The sequence below is a fragment of the Puma concolor genome, chromosome D2 (genome assembly GCF_028749965.1).
Source record: "Puma concolor isolate L17-30 chromosome D2, mPumCon1.1.hap2, whole genome shotgun sequence".
NCBI classification, from domain to species: domain Eukaryota; kingdom Metazoa; phylum Chordata; class Mammalia; order Carnivora; family Felidae; genus Puma; species Puma concolor.
Genome location: NC_141677.1, coordinates 23337438 through 23359028, shown reverse-complemented (window position 1 = coordinate 23359028; position 21591 = coordinate 23337438). Strand labels below are relative to the sequence as shown.

General features: G+C 38.2%; 1 long non-coding RNA gene and 1 other non-coding gene across 2 annotated transcripts; one reads left to right on the top strand and one right to left on the bottom strand.

The window, feature by feature from the left end:
* Window positions 1-819: 819 nt before the first annotated feature.
* LOC147575945 (U6 spliceosomal RNA) lies at window positions 820-926 on the top strand. The gene has a single exon (XR_015242121.1). It is a non-coding gene; the product is annotated as a U6 spliceosomal RNA (small nuclear RNA).
* A 3251-nt stretch (window positions 927-4177) lies between these two features.
* Window positions 4178-4563, bottom strand: LOC147575944 (uncharacterized). The gene is made up of 2 exons (XR_015241979.1): window positions 4457-4563; window positions 4178-4354 (listed from the first exon to the last, which is right to left on the bottom strand). It is a non-coding gene; the product is annotated as an uncharacterized LOC147575944 (long non-coding RNA).
* Between the last annotated feature and the right edge of the window lie 17028 nt (window positions 4564-21591).

Genomic DNA, 21591 nt, shown 5'->3' with positions numbered 1-21591 from the left:
TTTAAGTTAAAAACAAAATTTTACATTTTTAATTTTAAAATATTTTCACATCAGAATTTTAGTTGATTTTTTAAAACACAAAAATTCACAATTCCATGAAAGGGAAAAAAAAAAGATCTAAATTATACTTTAAATAATCCAGTATCCAAAACTTTCTCTTTCATTGCCCTCCACTATATTCTTAAGAGAAATTTCTGCATTTGAACTATCTTTAAGTCTTTAAGAAAATATGAGTAAAATAGAACTAGGAATAATAAGAGTCCCTTAGTAAGAATTTCTCTTTGGCCTACCCTTAATGGGATGTAGAAGAAAGAGTGACTACCGTGAAATCTACAAATATGTATTAGAAGACTGAGATTATGGGGTGCCTGGGTGGCTCAGTTGGTTGAACGTTAGACTTTTGATTTCAACTCAGGTCATGATCTTAGGGTATGTGAGTTCAACCATCAGGTCAGGCTCTACACTGGCAGCAAGAAGCCTGCTTGAGATTCTCTGTCTCTCTCTCCCTCTCTGCCCTGCATGCTCATGCTCTCTCTCAAAAACAAATAAATAGGGGCGCCTGGGTGGCGCAGTCGGTTAAGTGCCCGACTTCAGCCAGGTCACGATCTCGCGGTCCGTGAGTTCGAGCCCCGCGTCAGGCTCTGGGCTGATGGCTCAGAGCCTGGAGCCTGTTTCCGATTCTGTGTCTCCCTCTCTCTCTGACCCTCCCCCGTTCATGCTCTGTCTCTCTCTGTCCCAAAAATAAAATAAAACGTTGAAAAAAAAAAATTAAATAAATAAATAAATAAATAAACTTAAAAAAAATAAGACCCCAATTAGATGCTCTTATAGATAGCACATTTACTAAAATTGGAATGACACAGAGAATATTAGCATGGCCCCTGGGCAAAGATGACATGTTCCATATTTAAAAAAAAAAAAAAAAAGCAGCAGCAGCAACAGCACCAGATTAGGGTAAAGAATAGAGGTAGTATATCACATGCATTTAATTTAAGTGTTTAGTACCTTTTTACACAGTGAGCAGTTTGTGTCATCTGGCACTATTTGTGGTACTAATGCACGGCCTTGACAATGTTATGCTCCTAGGTGGCAGAGCATTTGGGATTCACAGTGGAGGTAGAGGGTTGTGAAATCTCTGCCTGAACCTAAGAACTTTTAAACCTTACTTTTAAAATCCCAAACTCACATTCTAAATGAAGACTGACTACCCCAGAGAAAGCTTTAGAGAAGAAGACTGTTCTCTGCCAGTTCAGGGTACTGATTTTAATGAGAGTATATATATACATATACATATATATGTTTCTGGGAAGCCTCAGCAAAGCATTCATTTTATAGCATCTAAAAACAGCTGGTAATTCATTATATCCATTTTACATTCAGCATAAAGAAGACCACAAGCTTCCACAGCTGTGATGCTAGATTTTTCCATTTAACTCAATTATCTTTGTTTTTAAATTTTCAGGGGGTATTATAAATTCATGCTATCATCTCAGCAAATACAGTTTATTAATTATTTGGGCCAAATTGTATTCAGTGTCTCTAAAGTACTTTCCAGACACAAAATTAATCAGATACAATTCCTGCTGTAGGTGGTGGGGGTGGGAGAACACATGATTACTTAGAATTGTGTTCTAGCACTTATGCTGTAATTTATGCTATAAAGTGAAATGAGAACATAGAGGGGGAGATTATAAATTCGAACAGAGGAAGGGATATTTGAATAAACATTGGAGAAAGAATTGTGGGGGTGGGGCTTCCAAGCAGAGGAAATTCCATGAGGAAAGCATTGAAAGTCAGCTCAGATAATTCAGGGTGCCGCCATTGTAGGGTGCAGGGGGTCCTCAGGTGTTAAGCAAAGAAGGGAGTTTGGAGTCAGAATCTTGAAGAGCCCTGAATACTGTTGTAAGGGGCTGCACAGGAGAGGTACAGAACCATTTCAGAACCATTCTTGACATGCTATGAAAAAAGAACAGAAGAGGATAGGATGAAAAGGCATATGCTCCTAAAAATTTCATATTTATATTTTGGTAAACTCCATTTAGGAAAAAAAAAAAATCTGTTGGCACTGCATATGTTTGTTTTGTTTTATTTTTAGAAATAAACATTGCTGTGGAGTGAAATATCTCTCCCTCTGCCCCAAATTCATATATTGAAACCCTACCCCTTAATGTGATAGTATTTAGAGATGGGGCTTTTGGGAAATAATTAGGTTTAAATGAGATCTTGAGGGTGAAACCCTCACTATGGGATTAGTGCTCTTTTAAGAAGAGAAAACAGAGAGCTGGGTCACTCTGTCTCTCCCTTGCATGGACACAGCAAGAAGATGCCATCTACAAGCTCAGAAGCCTCATCAGAACCCACCATGCGGGCAACCCTGATCTCAGACTTCCAGTCTCCAGAACTGTGATGAAATACACTTCTTTGTGTAAGTTATCCAGTTTATGGTATTTGGTTGTGACAGCCCAAGCTGACTAAAGTATTTTTTCAGATGAAAAGGTTAAGAACATTTGCTTGTAAATACATAAAATACCCTGAAGGGAGATGCAAGAAACACTGTGCCTGGAGGAGAAGGAGTGCCTGGGGCACAGAGGTGGGAAGGGAGACTTTTGTGTCTTTGGAAGTTTGAACCATGTGAGTGTATTACCTAGTCCAAAAATAAATGAATGGATGTATGGGTAGATAAATGGATGAATGGATGGATGAATGAAAGAGGCCGAGCCCTCTTTTTGCTACTGGATAAAATTCACAGAAGTTGCTGGAAAACATACCCAAAAGGAGAAGACTGATCTCTCTTAACATAATTCAGAAAGTAAAGTGGTGGAAAAAGTAAGACATACAGTTTCAAGATCCTTTAATCACAGCTGAAAACATGGAACTATCATGGCTGTTCCTGAGTTAGGCATTTTTTTTTTTAATTATAAAAGTAATGTGGTTTTTGTAAAATGTTCAAACAACTCCATAATAAGAATTTGTCTTTTATAATCTTCATGCTCCAACCCTCATACCTCTAACAAAGAGACAGAAAGAGGAATTATGGTTAAGATGTTGGCATCCATACTGTAAACCCACGTGTGTCAACCTATCTCAATCTTTCATTGGAAATTCAGGAAATGAGCATGGGGTCAGGAATAGAAATGTGTTCACCAATGATTAAGGATCAAAGGTAACAGATGAATAGATGCATGTCTTCCCATACAGGTGGGGAGCAAATCCTTAAGGTGTGATAGGTAAAGGCTGCTCTGTGCAGAGCATGGTGGTTACTAGGAATAGTTGTGAGTATGGTGGAGGGCAGAGGGGTCAGGCAAGGCTTCACCACAGAGGTGGGTTCTAAACTGAGTCTTGAAGAATGAAGAATTTCCCAAGCAGACACATGCATGAGGAGAAATTTCTGGTCCATTGAAAAGAAAAGAAAAAAAAAAAAAAAAGACATGTTTGATGGACTGAAATTAATTCAGTATTGCTGGAACATAAATGGAGTTTAAGGGTTTGGAGAATAAGTCAGAAAAATGATGCTATGGAGTCAGGCAATATCCACACCTAGAAGGGTCTTTCAGTGTCCTGCTAAAGGACTTGGATGGAGGATGGAATTGAAAAAAACAAAATGTGAGTAGGGAGTGACATAGTCAGGATGAGGAACGTGGGATTAGGAAGGAAAAGTCACTGAAGAGGAGATCTGAGGAGGGACAATAAGGTAGCATCAGAACCAGACCAGTGGAGGCTCCACATCTATCCGAACAGGTGCTGAAACCAGGGGAGTGGTCAGTTTGAAGAGGTGGAAATAATGATGAGATATTGTAAGGAGCTAGGACAGTAAGACCTGAGAGATGAACTGGGTGTGTTGACCGAGGGAGAGAAGATCATCAATGATGACCAGGGTATATGCTTTGACAACGAGCTGAGCTGATGCCACTACCATTCTGGAGAGAGGCTAAGGGGCACTTACGGTTGGGGTAAGTGCCCATTTGGGCATGTTGATTATGAGATACCAATATGACATCCATGTGGCCTCAGATATCCAAAGGCAGATGCAAATTCCATGAGGCCTGAAGTAATATCATTTGGGGCAACTTTTAAAGGAAAAGAATGCTAGATTAAGTGTGATAGGGAATATTATGAGAATAAGAAACAGTAAAATTATAAAATTTTTAAAGTTGAAAAGTACCATAAAGTCACAAAATTCATAGAAAATTATATTTTTATTGATTGCCTGACACATCCTTATAATGCTTTTTGTCCTTACATTTCTGAGGGGCAACAATTTTTGGAATCCATACTTTCAGCGTTTATTCATCCTTTCAGCTGGCAAATTCTTTATCTTTGTCTCTTTATACGAATCGCAATTTTGTAATATTTACTATGAACAGAAAAAAGATAACTCAGTGTCTCCTTTAACATGGTTAATCCAAACTGGCTTTTTATAATTAATTATTTCAAAATGGTTTTTATGACTTCTTACCTCATTATTGATAACATCATGTAGATTTTTAGACTTTCTATCAAATTTGAGAAAACACTTATCAAGTTTCTTTCACATCTGAGCTGTTCGTATGATTTCTCTAAGCTTATGCCCTACAAACACAAGTATTAGGCTAAATTCTAATTTGCATGATTCTAAAGAATTCCAGATTCCAAAAACTTGTCTGATGCATTTATGATTGTTTATGCTGTGTTAATGAGTGTATTCCTGACACAAGGGAAGTTCCATTTGGATGACATAATGATGTAATTTTACAAATCTCCAGATTGGAAGAATTTCCCACAAGTTAGCTTCTCCTCTATGACCCGCTGCCCACTTACCATTCTGACAAGATCTCTGACCCTATATCTTTATCTCCAGATGCCAACAGAGTCCACAGAAAGGGTAGAAGGAGTATTTCCAGAAGCTGTTGCTATGTTAGGATCGCTGGCAATGACTTGGAAGTGCTGGAGATAACTACATGCCCCTAAGCCTCAGCTAAATGTATCCTCCACTCAGCTTCCCCTGAGCTGAATCCCCATTATGTTCATGGTCCCGTCAGTGCTGCTGGCAGGTGGGGAGAAATGCAACTGGTGGGAGTTGAACTGGAAAGAAACAATAGCTTTACAGAACTGTGGCTAAACTACCTTATTCCATACATTTTTCAAAAACGTATGATTATGTGAACACCCCTCTCAGAGCTCTGGGAAGGGCCCATGCTAAGGCAGGATCCGAACACTTAAGCTTCGTTAAATACATGGTGCATCTAACTGTTAAGCTGCAAACAATTTTAAACATAATTGGAGCCCGGAGAAGTGATCAGGGCTGTTGAAATGATCAGAGCAGTTGTTTTACTTGAATCTCTGAGGTGTTTTTAATGTATTTTTTTAATGGATTCTTTAAATTGTATCACAATACTGCTTATGCTTAAGATAGTCCCTTCTGCCAGAGGTAAAAGCTTACAGTACTTACAGTACTTCTTTAAATCTTTATCTTTTAAAATTATCCCCATGAAACAGGGCAATGGATTATGACTCTATCTCCAATCAGTAAGTTAAAGAATTAATACAAAAGTTTATTTTTTAATGGCGTTAAACAGATGAAGTTCTATTAAAAAAATTTTTTTTAACGTTTATTTATTTTTGAGACAGAGAGAGTCAGAGCATGAATGGGGGGAGGGTCAGAGAGAGAGGGAGACACAGAATCAGAAGCAGGCTCCAGGTTCTGAGCTGTCAGCACAGAGCCGGACGTGGGGCTCGAACTCACGGACCCCGAGATCACGACCTGAGCCGAAGTCGGACGCTTAACCAACTGAGCCACCCAGGCGCCCCTGAAGTTCTATTTTAATTCAATACACTGTCATCCAAAATTATACAGGTGTATAATGTGAAAGCTGGGGTTTCACATTATAAAATACTCTGCTTCATTTTAAATGTTTCCTGTAATTGACAAATTCCAAAGAGCAGAGCTACAGTAACACACTGCTAACAGTAAAATAATACAGATGAAACGTAATTTACTCTTTCTTCAAAAACGAGACAGTCACTTTCAGGTACCACAGGAAATTAAGCTCTTTCGGTTCCACTCACCAAATACTTGAGTGTTTTCTGTTCACCTGACATGGTTTGGGGGCTACTAAAGACACAATGATGAATTAGACTGTCTTCCTTGAGCTTGAGAGGAGGGGCCGAGATAAGAAAAATACACCAAATGACTATCCTTCCTTTAGGCTACCTAGTTAAATATCTTCCTTCAGCAGATACTTTGAACCAAGTACTAAGGGAATGCAAGTAAAGTGATGTCACATCCAGATAAGACAAAAAGGGAAAGATATCTGTTCTTCCCACATTTGATAACTTTATGGAGCCCTTATTTTATCCTAAGTGCTGGCTCAAATAATGGGCAGACAAATAAGAATCGGACCCAAGCCTGCCCTTCACAGTTTCAGAATGCAGATGGGGAAACATGGAAAAAGAAAACAAAAAAATTTCAAAGAGAAAAGTAGACCATTTTATTCAACAAGACAAAAGAAAAGCTTCTTCCTACTCCAGGGATCTTATTTGATTCTTTCCATAGCCAGTTCCAAACCACGGATTCGAAATGAGAAGTGGGAGCGGAACCAATGAAGCCGCACGGTCCCAACAAAAAGCCCACCAGGAATGGCTACACCATCACTGTAGGTAAAAGTTTAGGGAGGAGACTTCATGGCCTCTAAGCGTTTTAAATCCTGGTTCTCCCCCTTAATCTGTCTGTGGCTTCGGGCAAGGCACTTTATTTCTTTGTACCTCATTTACTCAAGTGCAGATGATAATAGTACCTGGTTGTGTTAAAATGGGGGTAATCCATGCAACATCTCCTGAGATCCAGGCCTAACCTACAGTAAAGCACTTCACCTGTGTGATTTTCCCTAATCATACTGATCACTATCTCTCACAAGAATTGCTCTGGTGATGAGTAGTGGGACAGAGACTTGAATACATTGCTTGGGGTCACAAGAGAGGTGGGAGGGAAACTCTGGAGATGGCAGATAAGGCTTCACTAATGCTGTGACCTTTACATTGGGTTGGGAAGGGAAACTGATGTTTAAATGGGAATTGAAGGAGAGCAGCCTGGGCATATGCAACGGACGGCACAGTGTCAACGAGGTATCTGGCATGCAAGGGATTGACAGAGGGAGCTTGGTAAAGCTGAGCTAAGGGTGCATTTGAACCAGTTCTTGAAGTACAGGCCCAACTTTGGCAAAGGGAAATGAAAGAAGGGAGTTAGTGGGAATGACGGTGGGAAACGTTCTAGGCAGAAAGAGGAAAAATAGGGAGCCGATTTGGAGAACACCCAGCAGTGGGATTTGGCTGGAGGGATAGCAGGTAAAGGGATAGAAGAGGGGAAAGGAGAGTTGGATCCCTATTGTGAAGAGTTTTAGAAGTCACTGTGGGGAAGTTTACCTGCAGTACTTCAGTCTAGAGGGAAGGACTAAAGGTTTTTTGGTTTAACTGAGCAGGGGAGTGATAGGATCCCATTTGCAATTGAAACAGATTAACTGGCAGTACTGAGCAGAAAGGACTAGTGTGGCAAGACAGCAGTGCAAGAATGCCAGCTGAAAGGTAATTACCTCCAGAAGTTGATTATATCTAATGCTGGGACCGACTCTATAAAGCTGAACTTTATAAATCTCTATGTACGTGGTGAATTGGTCATCTGGAGGCAATGCTGTAAAGACATTATGACTATGATTCCACTAGAGGGTAGTAGAGACAAATTGGTAAAATAGATGAAGTTGTTATCATTCCTACCTGCTATAAACCAAGTATTTTTCTTCTGGCCTATATTTTGTTATGGTTTCAGCTTAATTCAGTTAGCCCATGACTGAGAAAAATATGACAAGTACATTTAGTGGGTTGTGGTTCTAGACAAGTTAATAAATTCAATGTATCCATTTTTAGAAGGCAAAAATAAAGCTACCTGGCCAGACCAAAAAACTAGTTGGCACTTAGACTTTTTACAGTAACCAATATCTCATTATGGCCTTGATCGGAAACTCTTGTTTTATTTACTTTTAATTTTTTTTAATGTTTCTTTATTTTTGAGAGAGAGAGCTGGGGAGGGGCAGAAAGAGAGGGAGACAGAATCTGAAGCAGACTCCAGGCTCTGAGCTGTCAGCACAGAGCCCAACTTGGGGCTCAAACCCATGAACCGTGAGATCATGATCTGAGTTGAAGTCAGACACTCAACCTACTGAGCCACCCAGGCACCCTGGAAACTCTTCTTTTAAATTGAATCTTGAACATTGCATCCAAGTTGATTGTGGTTTAAGAAAAAGATGACAATGGTAACAAAGACATAAAAGTATGATTGGTAAAGTTAATTTGGATATGTACTCTTGGTTAGATAATTTAAGCTGAAAAGAAGCATATTTTTGGTATACTCATTTTCAGATAAAATCCTAAAATATTTTTCAGATAAAATCCTATATTTTATGCACACACACACACACACACACACACACACACACACTTCCTTTTGGGAAGTAATACAGTAAGGAAAAGCCATAATGCCCATACCATTTTTTTCTTATTCTTTATTTTTTTAAATGTTTATTTATTTTTGAAACAGAGAGCACACACATGGATGGATGGGGGAGGAGCAGAGAGAGAGGGGACCAAGGATCTGAAGCAGGATCTGTGCTGACAACAGAGAGCTTGAAAGCAGAGCTGGATGCTGGGCTCAAACTCACAAACTATAAGATCGTGACCTCAGCCGAAGTCAGCCGCTTAACCCAGTGAGCCACCCAGGTGCCCCCCAGTTTTTTTAAACTTAATATTCCTCTAACGTTATTTTATCATAAGGAAATAATTCTATATGAATAAGTCATATACTTGAAAAAACTTATTATGTTGCAATAACATTTTCTATAATAACAGAAATTTAGAGCCAACCTAGGAGTCTAATAGGAAAATGGTTAAATAGGTAAATTACGGTATTTCCCTTAATCAAATACCACATACTCAGACGCATGCACTGTGATTGCAAATTTATAAGAGCGTGAACTTATACTAGAAGGAAATAGAAACAGATTGTTCTCTTAGTGTAATGGGATGTGTGGTCATTTAAAAGCATTTCCATTCAACTAGTTTTATGTTGTTTTTACAATCACCACACACCAAAAGGGAGAATATGCTGCCACTAACATTTTACTTATAATTTCAAGGTATTACCATCTAACTAATACTTTTCCAAGCTTCACAGTGTAAAGATCACTATATATTAAACCTTTAATCAGAATAACTCTCTTCAATTACCTTAAAAAAAAAAAAAAGGAAGGAAGGGAGAGAGGGAGAAAGGAGGGAACTAAAGTGAGATTTCTAGAATACACCTGCTAACATATTTACAAGCAAAATATCTCTGGAGTCAATTATAGTATTGTAAAAGATTCATGAATACCTCCCTCAACAGCTTCAGAAAAGGAAAGCAAAGAGGCTAGCAGAGCAAACAAATTTTAAATGGAATTTGTCCATATTCCAAAGTCAGATAGACATGTTCAGTCATGAAAATGTCTAAGCTGAACATCCTCTTCCATCTTTAAAAACATAAACTCCAAAACTAGAAATAAACTCATCTTCATTTTAATGACTTCTAAACACTTGGAAAGGCAATAATCAGAATTTATAAATTACACAATGTTACAGTTGATGGAGCCTTAGAAATCATCTAATGAGAAATGAACAGTGTTAAAGCAATGTGTTTACATTTCCCCGATTTTCAGAGCTTCACATACTTATTTGTCTTGTTAAGTTCCTGATAATAAACAGTGTAACTTTGTCAGCATGTAGGAAATACATATATGTATAAATTAATAGATGTGTGTATAGATAAATAAAGTAAATCAATTTCAGTGTTTCAGTATGGTAATAACAGCTACTTTTTATAACATTCAGACATGCCATGAGCTGTGCTGAGAACTTTAAGTGGACTGACTTTAAAGATGAAACAATGCTATTGTTCAGATGAGGAAACAGATCTAGAGGAGTTTAATAATCTGCCCAGTGTCAGACAGCTAATAAGAAGTGGAATGGAGCCTTGAACCCAGGATTTTCTGACTCCAAAGCCTAGCTTCTCTACCCCCATGCAATCTTCCACTTAGATGCAATAAAATAAATAGATACTCTAACATGACAGATAATTGGAAATATTAACACTAATTTTGTTAAAAAGAAATTATATAGTCTTCTTATACTGTGTATCTTCATGACAATTTCATCCCCACTAGTGTCTTCTTAAAGAACGGAAGAAGTGTACCATTTTCTTTAAATAAGAATGTGATTAAACAAGTTTGAATCATTCACTAATGGTAGAGTATTCAAAATAGTTGTTCATTATTATTGGAACACCACAATTATTAGCTTCAGATGAAAGGGATGAAAACTTCAGAGCTCACTCTTGAATAGTTGTAGGTCTGGCTTTTCTCTCATCACTAGAATTTTCTACTCGAGATACATGGCTATTTTCAGTGTTTCCAGGGGAGCAGGCTGATGGTAGATTATGAACACAGAAGTGGAATAATGTAATCCTTGGTTCATTACAGTCTCACCCTTGGTGCATTTATGAGTACCTTTATCCATAGAGTTGTTAATTTATACAGTAATAATGTAATAAGCATCCATGAAAACCATAACTTTAAACCAAACTTTAAAACTGGGACCTTAACAATACTTTATATGGATGTGATCCTCTTTACACTCTTTTTTTTTTCTTCTACCAGTACTGAAAGCCCTGGTAACTCTATCCCTTTTTTTTTTTTTTTTTTTTTTTTTTTAGTGTTTATTTATTTTTGAGACAGAGAGACAGAGGGTGAGCAGGGAAGGGACAGAGAGAGAGGGAGACAGAATCCAAAGCAGGCTCTAGGCTCTGAGCTGTCACTGCAGAACCTGACGCGGGGCTCGAGCTCACACACCGCGAGATCATGACCTGAGCCAAAGTCGGAGGCTTAACTGACTGAGCCACCCAGGCGCCGCGGTAACTGCTATCCTTAATCATCATTCCTTTGCTTGCATTTTTATTTGGTTTTATCTTCTCTATGTGGTGTTAAAGAGAATGTGTATGTGTGCTTCCCCCCAACTTCTTATTTAAAAATTTTAAACCTACAGGGGCGCCTGGGTGGCTCTCACAGCTGAGCATCTGACTCATGATTTCAGCTCAGGTCATGATCCCAGGGTTGTTGGATGGAGCCCCAAGTAGGGCTCTGTGCTAAGCGTGGAGCCTGCTTGGTATTCTCTCTGTTTCTGCCTCTGCCCCACCTCTCTGCTCGTGCTCTCTCTCTCAAATAAAAATAAATAAATAAATAATAAATAACCTACAAATAAATAAATAAACCTACAAAAGAAGTTGAGAGTAGTAATAACAAAACCCATGAACCCTTCGCCTAGATTCACCAATTGTTTTCATTTGGCCAAGTTCGCTTATCTTTTCTCTCTCTTCATTCCTCCCCCCCTTCCTGAATTATTCATTCTCTAGTAAATTACAGACACCATGACTTTACCCCAAATGCTTCACCATGCATCTAAGAATGACCTTTTCCTTCATAACCAAAACATCTAAAGAAAGTAACACTAATTCCATAATACTTTCTAATATCCTATATACTTTCAAATATCTGTAATTTTCCCCAAAATGTCTTTTCAAGATTTAAAACAAAAACCCTGAAATACAGTCAAGACATAGGAATTGTATTTATGTCTCTTTAGTCTATTTTAACACTGCTTTTTGTTTTATTTTGTTTTTGGTAATACTATTGTAAGCCAGTTGTCCTGAGACAGTGTCCACATGGTACATGTGATTGGTTTTTCATGGTGTCATTTACCTTGTTCCAATAGTCCATGTACTATATACTTTCTTTAAATGTTAATTTATTTTTGAGAGAGACAGAGAGAGTGTGAGAGGGGAAGGGACAGAAAGAGAGGGAGACATAGAATCAGAAGCAGGATCCAGGCTCTGAGCTGTGAGCACAGAGCCCAACTCAGGGCTCAGACAGAGAAACTGAGCCATCATGACCTGAGCAGCCCTCCCCCCCGCCAATCATGACCTCCCACCCCCCCCCCCCCCCGCCAAACCCTCAGTTTGTTCTCTGTATTTAAGAGTCTCTTATGGTTTGCCTCCCTCTCTGTTTGAAACTTCCCTTCCCCCATGGTCTTCTGTTAAATTTCTCAAGTTCCACATATGAGTGAAAATATGTGATATCTGCCTTTCTCTGACTGATTTATTTCACTTAGCATAATACCTTCCAGTTCCATCCACATTGTTGCAAATGGCAGGATTTCATTCTTTCTCATTGCCAAGTAGTATTCCACTGTATATATAAAAACCACATCTTCTTTATCCACTCGTCAGTTGATGGACATTTAGGGTCTTTCCATACTTTGGCTTTTGTTGAAAATGCTGCTATAAACATTGGGATACAAGTGCCCCTATGCACCAGCACTCCTGTATTCTTTGGATAAATTCCTAGTAGTGCTTTTGCTGGGTCATAAGGTAGTTCTGTTTTTAACTTTTTGAAGAACCTCCACACCGTTTTCCAGAGTGGCTGCACCAGTTTGCATTCCCACCTATTTTATTTGTTTTTGAAGAACTGATGTTTGGCATTCTATTTTTTTAAGTAATCTTTATACCCAATGTAGGACTCGAACTCAAGAATCACATGCTCTAAAGACTGAGCCAGCCAGGTGGCCCTGGCTCTAACATTCTTTATTAATTTTTGCTTTATTTTTTTATTTCTGCTCTTATATTATTTTTTTCTTGCTAACTCATTAAGTTTTAGCACCTGACCTTTTTTCGTCTGTTTGTTTTTTAGAGATTGAGTGAGAGCACACAGCAGGGGAGGGGCAGAGGAAGAAGGAGAGAATCTTAAGCAGGCCCCACACTGGGCTCAGTCTCACAACTGTGAGATCATGACCTGAGTCAAAATCAAGAGTCAGACATCCAGCCTACTGAGCCACCCAGGCCCCCACACCTGATCTTTCCAATCCAAAAATTAATATCTAAAATGTCCCTCATAGGCGCCTGGCTAGCTCAGTCGGTAGAGCATGAGACTCTTAAAATGTCCCTCATATTGTATACCTGAAACTAATATAACACTGTATGTTAATTATACTGGAATTAAAAAAAAACAAAAAACAAAAAATCATCTCTCATAATATTACTTCTATATCCTATAAACTTTGATTATAGTGTTTTAACTTTTTGAATATATGGAATACATTAAAAATAACAACTTAAATGTCATTGTCTGCTAATTCTAATATCTGTGTCTGTCCTACTTTGTTTTCAGTTCATTTTTTTCTTCAATATTGGTTGTATTTCCTGTTTCTTTGCCTGCTTGGTAATTTTTTACTATGTCAGACATTACAAATTTTACACTGCTAGGGCCTAGATATTTTTGTATTCCTATAACTATTTCTAAGCTTTGTTCTAGGGTGCAGGTAAGTTCCTTGGAAACGATTTAATCCTCTCTAGGACTGCTTTTATGGTTTGTTAGGCAGAACCAGAGAAGTGCTTAGTCTAGGGCTAATTATGCCCTACTGCTGTGGCAAGGTCCCTCTGAGTATTCTTCCTGTTGTCCCAGAAATTATGAGGTTTTCTAGTCTGGCAGGGCCTGGGTGAGCACCTTTAACTCTAATCCTTTTGGGTGGTTGTGTTAGAGTTCTCCAGAGAGACAGAACCAATAGACTGTATGTATGTGTTATTGGACCCAATAATAATACAATTATATAATATAGAATAATAATGTAATGATACTAGAACCAATAGAATGTGTATATGTACTATTATATATATTATTATTGTCAGGAATTATAACTATATTATTTAACTATATCATTATACTACATAACTATATTATTAATGTAAGGAATTGGCTCACGTGATTATGGACACTGAGGAGCCTCAAGAGCTGTAGTCAGCAAGCTGGAGGCCCAGGAGATCCAATGGTGTAAATTCTAGTCTGAAAGCTGGCAAGCTCAAGACCCAAGGAGAGCCAGTGTTTCAGTTTGAGTCCAAAGCCAGAAGACCAATAGCTTGAAGGAAGTCAGACAATAGTAATTTTCCCTTGGGGGAGGGTCTGACTTTTGTTCCATTCAGGCCTTCAACTGATTATGTGGTGTCCAATCACATTGGAGAAGACAATCTGTTTTATTTAGTCTACTGATTCAAATGTTAATCTCACCCAGAAACACCCTCACAGACACACCCAGAACAATGTTGTTGGTTTTTTTAATTTAATTTTTTTTTTAATTTACATCCAAGTTAGTTACCATATAGTGCAATAATGATTTCAGGGGTAGATTCCTTAATGCCCCTTACCCATTTAGCCCATTCCCCCCTCCCACAACCCTTCCAGTAACCCTCTGTTTGTTCTCCATATTTAAGAGTCTCTTATGTTTTGTCCCCCTCCCTGTTTTTATGTTCTTTTTGGTTCTCTTCACTTGTGTTCATCTGTTCTGTGTCTTAAAGTCCTCATATGAAGTCATATGATATTTGTTTTTCTCTGACTGACTAATTTTGCTTAGCATAATACCCTGCAGTTCCATCCACGTAGTTGCAAATGGCAAGATTTCATTCTTTTTGATTGCCGCGTAATACTCCATTGTATATACCACATCTTCTTTATCCGTTCATCCATCGATGGACATTTGGGCTCTTTCCATACTTTGGTTTTGTCGATAGTGCTGCTATAAACATGGGGATGCACGTGTCCCTTCGAAACAACACACCTGTATCCCTTGGATAAATGCCTAGTAGTGCAATTGCCAGGTCGTATGGTAGTTCTAATTTTAGTTTTTTGAGGAACCTCCATACTGTTTTCCAGAGTGGCTGCGCCAGTGTGCATTCCCACCAACAATTCAAAAGAGATCCTCTTTCTCCGCATCCTTGCCAGCATCTGTTGTTGCCTGAGTTGTTAATGTTAGCCATTCTGACAAGCATGAGGTAGTATCTCATTTTGGTTTTGATCTGTATTTCCCTGATGATGAGTGATGTTGTGCATTTTTTCATGTGTCGGTTGGCCATCTGCATATCTTCTTTGGAGAAGGGTCTATTCATGTCTTTCACCCATTTCTTCACTGGATTATTTGTTTTTCAGGTGTGGAGTTTGGTGAGTTCTTTATAGATTTTGGATACTAACCTTTTGTCTGATGTGTCATTTGCAAATATCTTCTCCCATTCCGTCAGTTGCCTTTTAGTTTTGCTGATTGTTTACTTTGCTGTGCAGAAGGTTTTTATTTTGATGAGGTCCCAATAGTTGACTTTTGCTTTTAGAATAATGTTTGATCCAATACTGGCTACACACTCATGCAGTCAAGTTAACACATGAAGTTAGCCATCACAGTGGTTCTTGTCCTGCCCTCTTAACGGTTTCCACACATGCATGCGCTGTCAAAACCCTCCTGAATCCTTCAGGGGGACCCTTTGCAGATATCCAGGCTTCTCTGTGCATCTCTCCCCACCCTAGGATTCTGTCCTGTGAATGTTAGTTTGATTCCCTGGACCCTCAGCTTTGCATCTTCAGTTTGGGGAGTCCACCAGGCTCTACCTGTGTCTCCCCTCTCCTCACCACAGACTAGAAACTCAAGGCAGCAAACTGGAGCAATCATTCAATTCGTCCCATTTGATTCCAGTCTCTCATGGATCACTGTCCTATGTTGCCTGATGGCCGGTGTTTTGAAAACTGGTGTTTCATGTTATTTCATTTGTCTTATTATTCTTTTGGTGTTTGAGGTGGGAGAATAAATTCAGTGCCTTTTACTCCAAGTTTCAAAGCAGAAGGTCCTATAGTGTTCTAGGTTTTATTTTTAAATTTCCTGTGTGATATTTCTGTTTAACCCAGGGTTATTTAAAACTATGTTCTTGGGGCACCTGGGTGGCTTAGTCGGTTGGGCATCTGACTTTGGCTCAGGTCACGACCTCGCAGTCCATGAGTTTGACCCCCGAGTCAGGCTCTGTGCTGACAGCTCAAAGCCTGGAGCCTGCTTCGGATTCTGTGTCTCCCTCTCTCTGCCCCTTCCCCACTCATGCTCTATTTCTCTGTCAAAAATGAATAAATGTTAAAAAAAAAGACTTAAATATGTTCTTAAAATTTTAAATATATAGGACTTTTCATTTATCATTTTCAAAGTAAATTTTTTTTGACGTTTATTCATTTTTGAAAGACAGAGAGAGACAGAGCACAAGCAGGGTTGGGGTGGAGAGTGGGGGGGAGGGACGCAGAATCTGAAGCAGGCTCCAGGCTCTGAACTGCCAGCACAGAGCCCAACACAGGGCTCAAACTCACGAACCATGAGATCATGACCTGAGCTGAAGTCGGATGCTCAACCGACTGAACCACCCAGGCGCCCCTCAAAGTAAATTTTTTAACAAAACAGAAAACTTCTTTTTAAATTATATTTGATCTTTGAGATTTATTGATGTTTGCTTTATTGGCCTGGTACAGGATCAATTCTGTAAATATTCCATGTGAATTAGAGGAAACTGGGTATTCTCTAATCTTATATGTGGATTTATATATACATTCATTAATTCAGGCTCATTAATTACGGTTTTTATCAGACTTTTTAATCGCTGTTGAATTTTTGACAGCCACACCTATCAATAGTTGAGACAAATGTGTTGAAATCTTTCTTTGGTACAATAGCTGGATTTATCAATATCTACCTGTAATTCTATCAAATTTTGCTTCATTTTATTTGAGGATATTTTATTATATACTTAAATATTTGGTTGTACTATATCTTCTTGGTTAATTAAAACTTTCATCATTATATAGTAACCATGCCATTTCCTAACAATGCTTTTCTCCTAAAGTCTATTATCAGAATTTTCTGATGGAAATTTTATGTGAGAAATACATGCACTTTCAAATTTTCTAGTGGCCGCGTTGAAAAGGTAAAAAGAAAAGAAAGAAAAAGAAAAAAAAAAACAAAGATAAAAAAATAAAATATATAAAAAGGTAAAAAGAAACAGGTGAAATCAATTTCAAAAATACTTTTATTTAACCCAATGTATTGAAAATATAAACAATTAGGGACGCCTGGGTGGCTCATTCAAAGAACCAACTCTTGATTTTGGCTCAGGTCATAATCTCACAGTTCATGAGATTGAGCCCCATATTGGGCTCTGTGCTGACAAAGCAGGGCCTTTTTGGGATTCTCTCTCTCCCTCTCTCTCTGCCCTTCCCCTGCTCACGCACACGTACGCACATTCTCTCTCAAAACAAATAAACATGTTTTCAAAGTTACCAATGAAACGTAGTAGAAATAATTATCAGTGAGATATCATACATTCTTTATTTTTTTTGTGGCAAATCTTTGAAATCTGGTGTGTAAAAAACACTTATGGCACATCTCAATTCAGACTAACCAAATTTGAAGTGCTCAGTAACCACATGTAACTGGTGGCTACCATATTGGACAATGTAGGTCTACATAAGAGTACCAGCCTGCATTTGGTTACTATTTGTCTCTAGCTTCTTTTTTCATTCTTTTACTTTAAAACATTCTGTAGTCATAAGCCCTATGTCCTTGTAAAAGACATATGCATCGTTTTATGGAGTTTAAGATGTATGTGAAATCTGGCATGTAAACGGCTTTGAAATCAGGATTCACCTTATAATCAATCAATGTAGTGTTAACAATTTCTGTCATCTAGGTGGTATTTGTACCATAGTTGCCATTGCCTGAACATGCACAAGAATCAAAAGTACCCTTATTGGGGTGCCTGGCTGGTTCAGTTGGTGGAGCATGCAACTCGTGATCTTGGGGTCGTGAGTTCAAGCCCAACACTGGGCCTAGAGGTTACTTTAAAAAAAAAAAAAAAAAAAAGTACCGTGTCAAAACTTGAAAAATGGATGTCAGTGACTCAGAATCCAATCCCAAGAGAACACAGTGGGACTCTCTTTTAGCCCCTAAGAACCGTGTGGTTGTGGAAAAGGAGTGGAGAAAGTGTGAATCAAACATGTTTGGCAATATTCACAAAATAAGAGTAAACAAAATAGACTTAGCTCTGCATAATTGTAAAGCTGTCCTAAGAGCCCAGAACCAGTGGCTTTCAGTGCTTTTTTGAATTATTTTAGGCAGTGCTGACTCACCAATGCTCTTGAGCCACAAACCATGATATTGTAATGGATATCGATAAATGAAAAGGTGATTCATGAGGTTTGGGTGACTGTGATGAAATTTTAGAAACACTTTAATCAACTTATTTTGCTTTTATTTTACTTTTTATATGCACATATTAGCTATGTATGATAAATTACATGTCTAAATAAATCTAAGAGCTCTTTAAATTAACATAAAATAAAATCTAAGAGATCAGAAAGCTTTTGTCATAATTTAATTGATAGCGTTTCTTTTTTTTTACTTAGATTTACATAATAAAATGTACATTTTAGATTCAATGGCATGTTAGATTTGATTAGACAAGGTGTCTAGATTTCAGTTTTGCTTTTATACAATATGACAATCTCTTTTAACTGCCAAGTTCTGTTTACTTATATTTATTATAATTATTAATTATTAAAATGATCTCTTTCTATAATCATATTTTATTATTTCAAAGTGTACTCCCTTTTCTGTGCTTCTTTAGTCCTCTCATTATATAGCTTGCCATTTTGGCATGCTGTCGCATGCCTTTAATGTCTAGAATATTCAATTTGGGGTATTTATGGATATTCTGCTTTCTCTACTATATGGATATTATGGTGGGCAGAATAATGGCCTCCCAAGATTTCCACATACTAATCCCTGAAACCTGTGAATGTGCTTTGCTCTTACATGGTAATGGGGACTTTGCAAATGTGATTAAATTTAAAGGACCTTGTTATTTGGGAAATTATCCTGGATTATCCAGGTTGGCTCAATCTAACTGTCAGTCTAACAAACTGTCAAACTGTCCTTAACAAATGTCCTTAAAAGTGGAAGAAGGAGTCTGAGAGTCATAGGAAAATATGACAGTCTGGAAGGATGGTTAGAGGGATGCAAGATTGCTGGCTTTGAAGATGGTCTACAAGCCAAGGAATGCAGTAGCACCTTCTAGAAGCTGGAAAAGACAAGGAAATGGATTCTCCCCTGGAACTTCCAGAAAGGAATACAGCTTTGCTCACACCTTTATTTCATCCCAGTGAGACTTGTGCTGTACTGTTAATGGATAGAACTATGAGGTGATAAATTTGTGTTATTATAAGCCACTACATTTGTGCTAATTTGTTACAGTAGCAAGAGAAGACTAATACAGTTATTTTAAGGTAAACACAAACTTTACCAAGGATTTGAAGATCTTTACATATCTTGCATACTTTTTAGACTTGTTTGCTTTTATTTGTACTTTATCGAAAATGGTTTTCAGGATGGGCCTTTGTGTTGCAAATATTCTAAACCCTTAAGTATCTGAGAATATTTTTACCAAGCCCTATATTTCAGCTGTTAAAAAATTCTAGATCCCTAATGTTTTTACTTTAAAAAAAATACATATTTACTCTTTCTGCAAGATTTAGAATATGTTTTGCCTTTGCCTTTTAAAATTTCAAAGAGATCCAGGTGAAGTTTTTTTCTTCTTCTTTTGGGGCTTTATGAGACTTTTGATTCTAGGTCTCTCATCCTTCTCTACTTTCAATATTTTGTCTCCATTATTTCTTCAAATATTTGTTCCTCCCTATTTCTATTTTTCTCTTTTTTACCCAGATATTAGCAATTATATTTTTTCTAAAGTTTTTTTGAGGTTAATTTATTTATTTTTAATTTTTTTTTAATGTTTATTTATTGTTAAGAGACAGAGACAGAGTGCGAGCAGGGGAGGGACGGAGAAAGAGGGAGACACAGAATCCAAAGCAAGCTCCAGGCTCTAAGCTGTCAGCACAGAGCCTGATGTGGAGCTCGAACCCACCAGTCATGAGATCATGACCTGAGCCCAAGTTGGACGCTTAACCAACTGAGACACCCAGGTGCCCCTATTCATTTATTTATTTTGAGAGAGAGAGAGAGAGAGAGAGCAAGTGGGGGAAGGGCAGAGAGAGAAAGACAGCATGAGTGAACACAAGTTGGGGAGGGAGAGGGGGGAGGGAGAGAATCCCAAGCAGGCTCCATGCTGTCAGTGCCAACACAGGGCTCAAACTCATGAACTGTGAGATCATGGCCTGAGCCAAAATCAAGAGTCACTGACTCTTAACTGACTGAGCCACCCAGGCACCCAAAAGATTTTTATTTTTTAAAAATTTTTAAAAAGTTATTTCTACACCCAACATGAGGCTCAAACTCACAACCCTGAGATCAAGAGTCACATGCTCCACCAACTGAGCCAGCCAAGCGCCCCACAATTACACGTTTTCATACCATCTGGCTTTATTTTTATGTTTTCTTTTGCTTTTTTCTCTCCTTCTTCCTTTGTTGAGAATGACTCAATATGATCTTCCAATATGCTAATTTCCTCAGCTGGATCCTCTTAATTTTTATCCCATCTAGTATGTTATTTATCTCATCTATTGTATTTCCCATAACAATTTTTCCCTTGTTTTTCTTTTATACTGTTAATATTTTTCTTCCTTTTTAAAATTTTATTATTTATTTTTAAAGAATCTTTTAAATGTTTATTTATTTTTGAGAGAGAGAGAGTGAGCAGGGGAAAGGCAGAGAGAGAGGGAGACACAGAATCCGAAGCAGGCTCTAAGCAGGCACAGAACCCGATGAAGTGCTCGAACTCACAGACCACAAGATCATGACCTGAGCTGAAGTCGAATGTTTAACTGACTGAGCCACCCCTGGTGATCCATTTGTTTAGTGTATGTTTTAGACATATTTTACATTCTTTATCTGTTGTTGTAGCACATGCTTTTGAGGAAATCTGTAATCACTTGTAATTTTTCATTCTAAGTAGGTATCTGGTTAGTTTAGCCTATGAGCTCTGACTCTCTGGGAAGTATTGCTTCACATGCTGGGAAATGCCAAAGTCCATTCCTGACTAGGTGCTGGGAAGTGGGATCTGCCCCAGAGGGGATAGCCCAGGCACCAGAAAGTCACAATTATATTTCTCTCCTCATGAGAGGCAGGATGAATCTGTTTTCCATGGAAGTAGTCCTAGACTGGGTCATTGAGCCTGGGGAGTATTGGTGGGGAGACTGGGTCATTGAGTATCGATGGGGAGGACTAGGGAAGCAATTGCTCCAGACAGGTCGGTTCTCACTGTTTTCGCTGCTCTTCACCTGCATGGCCCCTGGGCACTGCCCTTTGGTCCCACATTTCCCCTTCGTTTAAGATGACAAGAGTGGATGACAATAATACAAACTATGTCAGCCTGGAGACAGAGACTATTTATCTCTGAATCCACAGTGACAGGACAGGGACATGAGGGGCCAATAGATAATTATTTTATAGTGAAATAGTGATAAATTGGATGCAGGTGGCACAAGGGTGGTATTTACATATTGATTACAAATACATATTAGGTAGTTAACAGAGATTGCAGATAGAAAGAAAGGCTATACAGGGAATTTGAAAAAAAAATTAAGTTCATTAGGTTATTCTACAGAAAGAAAAATTATTTGGTTTGTTATTCATACACACAGAAAAGTCAGACAAAAAGCACTTACTTCCCAAACATCTACA